The following is a 5,054-nucleotide window of genomic DNA, read 5'->3' as shown; positions in this document are numbered from 1 at the left end:
GTGCCTTCCTAACCAGATGGGCAGACAAACACGACAGAAAACACAAAAGGAAAGAAAGGGGTTCCCGATGCTGTGCCGAAAGGACTGAAAACACACAGCATCGAAGAGCTTTGCCACCGAAATACATCATCTTGGGGGCGCTGTCCAGCACCGCAGGTGAGGTGAGGGGAACAACTAGAACCTGTTTGGGTGCCAGATGTTGCTAGGTCCTAAAAGGCTCCCTCAGGGAGGCGGTGAGAAAGCACAGTGTCAATGGCTAGACACAGGGAGTCAGTTAAAGGCAAAAAACCCCAATCAAGCTGAATTAAAGGATATCCAGGTTTAATGGGATTCCTGCGCAGTTTATTTTTTTAAAGATTTATTTATTATGTATACATTCTGCCTCGATGTATGCCCGCACGCCAGAGGGCGCCAAATCTCAGTACAGATGGTTTGGAGCCACCAAGTGCTGCTGAGAATTGAACTCAGGACCTCTGGAAGAGCAGCCTGTGCTCTTAACCTGCAGTCATCTCTCCAGCCCCCACCCCACCCCCACCCCCCGTCCCAGGGGAGCAGTTTAAATAGACTGGGGAAGTGGTCAAGATTTGGCGAGCTACCTTGGCCCTCCTCCAAGGAAGAGGTCAAGGTTGGCGGGCACAGGGGCGGGGCCTCCAAGCCTTATATACTCTTATCCCAGCACCCAGGCTGCATTCTGATCCTTTGATATTGCGTGGTTGCCCCTCATAGGCTAGGCACGATCAGGACCTTTGTCAATACCTGTTGCCAGGCTCTCGGGCCGACTCCAGGTTGGCTCATCTCTCAGACTTACCTTCCTACAGTTCCTTCATTTTCAATTTAAAGGAAAGGGGGCGAACCTGCCTATCAATGGAAAAGCCTAAAAAGGCAAAGGTGGGTACCATTTGAACCTTATCTGGCACCACCATCAGATGTAAGGACGCAAGATCTTTTAACACTTTTTCGGCGCCTAAATAATGATATAGAGACTTATTATGAAAGCTTGGCCTTTAGCTTAGACTTGTTCCTAACTCTTAGAATTTAAATAACCTGCTTGTTAATATGTTTTACCACGTGGTTTTTACCCCACCCGCCTTTTTTCTTTTTGAGACGGTATTTTTCTGTGTAACAGCCCTAGCTGTCCTGGAAATAGCTCTGTAGACCAGGCTGGCTTTGAACTCTGCCTGCCTCTGCCTACCAAGTGCTGGGATTAAAGGTAGGTGCCACCACCGCTCATCTCTAATTTATTATGTATACAGTGTTTGGCCTGCGTGTGTGCCTGCAGGCCAGAAGAGGGCGCCAGATCTCATTACAGATGGTTGTGAGCCACCATGTGGGTGCTGGGAATTGAACTCAGGACCTCTGGAAGAGCAGCCACTCTTAACCACTGTGCCATCTCTCCAGCACCATTTTTTTTGGTCACATTTCCTGTGTCTTGCTGGTATTTCTTGCCTCTCTTCTTCCTCTTCCCAGTGTTTCTCTCTGCCTATTTTCTCCTACCTATTAGCCATTCAACCACTTATTGAATCAATCAGAAGGTGCTTTAGGCAGAGACAGATTTTAGAAAAAAATTGTTTCTAGGAATGCCTTGCTTAATATCCCATTTCAAATGACCTTGCTTGCTGCAATTAAAACAGCTGACATTTTGATTTCTCTTAAAGCCTTTAGAAACTACTTGTCTCGCCAGGCGGTGGTGGTGCACGCCTTTAATCCCAGCACTAGGGAGGCAGAGGCAGGCAGATCTCTGTGTGAGTTCGAGACCAGCCTGCCTGGTCTACAAGAGCTATTTTCAAGACAGACTCTAAAACTATAAGGAAACGCTGTCTCGAACCTTGTTTCTTCTCAGGGCAGCATCATGTGAGGTCCAACATCAGTCATATTTCTAATCCATTCATCTATTGGCATTGATCTTGCTTTAAAGGCCTAATTACCCCCTTTGCATTCTGAATTAGCATTTTCAAAAATCAAACATTCAATTAATATTTGTCTGACATCTGAATCCAATACTATTTTATTTACAGCTAGAGTCAATCTTTGCAAAATAAAAAATAAAAAATCAGGGAAGGTTTCTTTTGGTCCTTGTATAATTTTTTTTTTAAGTGACTCAGGTCTCTTTCCTAACTCTTCAACCTTGTCCCAAGCATTTAAAACTGTGAAACAACATGGTGCCAAGATGTGGTCATCAGATTCAAGCTGCCTTTGTAACCTTGTAGCAGCTGACCTTGGGAAATACCTCCAGCTCTATCTCGTTGTCCTATGAGCCAATGTTCATCACTGTAACTGAGGACAGCTCCCAATACTGCTGTTGCCAAATCTTTCCAGTCTTGGGGGATAATTCTGTTCTGAGTTGCCCATGAATTTCAAATCTTCTGCATCACACAGGATGAAATGCATACCATATGGAATGACTGCTTCCTTAATGCTCAAGTCGAATTTTTATAGAATTCCATTTAACTTTATAACCTTGGGGATGCCTATTGTCTGCTGGGTTGCAATCTTAGGGTTCACGGTGTTATCAGATATCCCGCAACAACACCCAACACTGAACCCTGGAGGATGAAGGCTGGAGGTTCAGGTCCCAAAGGCACCTGTCAGAAACTTGGGAAGAGGACCTATAGTCACTCACCCTGACAGGTCAAGAGGGGGAATGGCAGCTTTGTCACATGATCCAGGTCCCTGCCAGCTCATCAAGCCTGGAACTGGCTATATTTACCCACTTCCTCAAAGACCATCAAGTTTGCTCTAGATAGCTACAGGGATCAGGAGGATGAACAGGTAGCATGGAGTTGTCAGACAGTGCTCTATTCTGTACTGTAGTGATGGTGGTCCATCACAGTACATGCTTCCTGATGGTGCAGGTATCATGTTAGTACTGGAGAGGCTGGAACAGGACATTTTCAATACACCAAGGACAACTTCACTAGATATAGTGTCTCAAAAACTAAGGGGCTTGGCCGGGCGATGGTGGCGCACACCTTTAATCCCAGCACTCGGGAGGCAGAGGTAGGCGGATCTCTGTGAGTTCAAGACCAGCCTGGTCTACAGAGCTAGTTCCAGGACAGGCTCCAAAGCCACAGAGAAACCCTGTCTCGAAAAACCAAAAAAAAAAAAAAAAAAAAACTAAGGGGCTGAAGACATGACTCCATGGTTAAGAGTACTGCTTCTTACTCATAAGAACCAGAGTTCAAATCTCGGCATACACATCAGCTCGCTCAAAAACATCTATAACCAATATGGAGGTTTTCCCTCTTCTGGTATCTATGGGTACCTGCACAAAAGTACAAAAACAGACACATGCATATACAAATTAAAATGTCTAGGGATATAGCCCAACAGTGGAGCATTTTCCAAGCATGTGTGTGGTCCTCTCCCTTGCATTCCATCCAAGTACCAAATAAAATCAAGAGCCCCCAAAGAAACCATGGGCTCCATGGCAATATCTGCTACCCAACCGTACACACCTCATGAATGGTGCAAACAAGAGATACTAGCTACAAGCTAAAGAATAAATGGTTTCTCTATAAACCTAAAACTGCTCCAGGCATGCATTCCCAGCACTGAGGAGGCTGTGGCAGGATGATCAATTCAAAGCCAGCTTCAGCTCATAGTCTGTTACTTGGCCATCTGAGACGTCTCAAAAGTGCATAGTCTATTAATGCCCACAGTGATGTCTTGGCTTTGGTTATTCTTGTGGGCAGCAGTCCCACCCCTCCATTCCTAGGCAGAGCTCTTCCTGGTCAAACCATCAAGGTCTCTACAGTGCACTTCCCCTGGAACTCTGCCTTAACGAGCTTTCATTTTCACTATTGTGGTTAGCCTTTTAGTAACATAATAGCTTATTTCTATCCTGTGAAGAAAATACAGATTTTAAAGTGCAGGCCTTACAACCAGATGTTTACTTTGCAATAAAAAGGCACCCCAATGCAGAACAAGCAAAGGGAACCCCAGATGGAACTGAGTGGGAGCAAACCTAGTTTTCTGAGGAAAAAAAGTGGGTTTGACATGGGCAAAGGAGAACTAGGCACAGCGAAACAAGTCTGTGATTCCAACACCCAAGAGGCAGTCGCAGGGTTGGTATTTCAGTCATCTTTGGATATATACCATTTCTTTTTTTTTTTATTTTATATTTTTTTTTCGAGACAGGGTTTCTCTGTGGTTTTGGAGCCTGTCCTGGAACTAGCTCTTGTAGTCCAGGCTGGTCTCGAACTCACAGAGATCCGCCTGCCTCTGCCTCCCGAGTACTGGGATTAAAGGTGCGCGCCACCACCGCCCGGCTGATATATACCATTTCTGAGGCTAGCCTGGGCTATGAGAGACCCTGACTTGAAATAAGGGGGGGGGGGGGGCACAAAAGATTTGAACATTCGTTCGAGACCAGCCTGGTCTACAAGAGCTAGTTCCAGGACAGGCTCCAAAACCACAGAGAAACCCTGTCTCGGAAAAAAAAAAAAAAAAAAAGATTTGAACATTCCTCCAAATAAGGCAAAGTGACCAACGGATTACACAGGATGGTCAGCTGCACTGTTGGAGAAGTGCACCTCACACCATACTTGCTATTAAGTTTAGAATCCAAATGACTGAGGCAAGGGAAGCCGGTGTGAGGGAGTGCATACTCCCAAGTCTGATCTGAGGCAAGGGAGGGTCATTTGAGCCTGGGAATTTAATACTCTGTCTTTCAAAAAGGGGGAAGGTGCATATCCAAGTTTCTTCTGCCAGAAGGAAGGCAGACGCTACCCCTCTATAAGCAGTCAGAGGATTCCTTGCAGGAAACACGAGCCTCACATAATGTGAAACCTCCAAACTGGTACATCTCCGAAGACCAAAAGCTACAGAATTGACCCGCCTTCTCCGGGTCCTCTCCTGGCCCGGTGTGAACTGTTTTTTCCTGGAATATACAATGAATTTCCCTCAATTATTTCTGGATCAAGGTGGGGTTTACTCCCAAAACTGAGTAAGCCACCATTGGCACCATGAAGCCCTACAGGACAAAGGCAGTCTGCAAAGACAGACCCAAAGGCAGGATCAGGACAGTGGCATGCCAGATAAACAGTGATGCCACA

Source organism: Microtus oregoni, unplaced genomic scaffold, assembly GCF_018167655.1.
Source record: "Microtus oregoni isolate MIOR12 unplaced genomic scaffold, Mior012 000003F_ref0000135, whole genome shotgun sequence".
NCBI lineage: Eukaryota > Metazoa > Chordata > Mammalia > Rodentia > Cricetidae > Microtus > Microtus oregoni.
The sequence above is the reverse complement of the archived record's forward strand: the minus strand, read 5'-3'. Positions refer to the sequence as shown.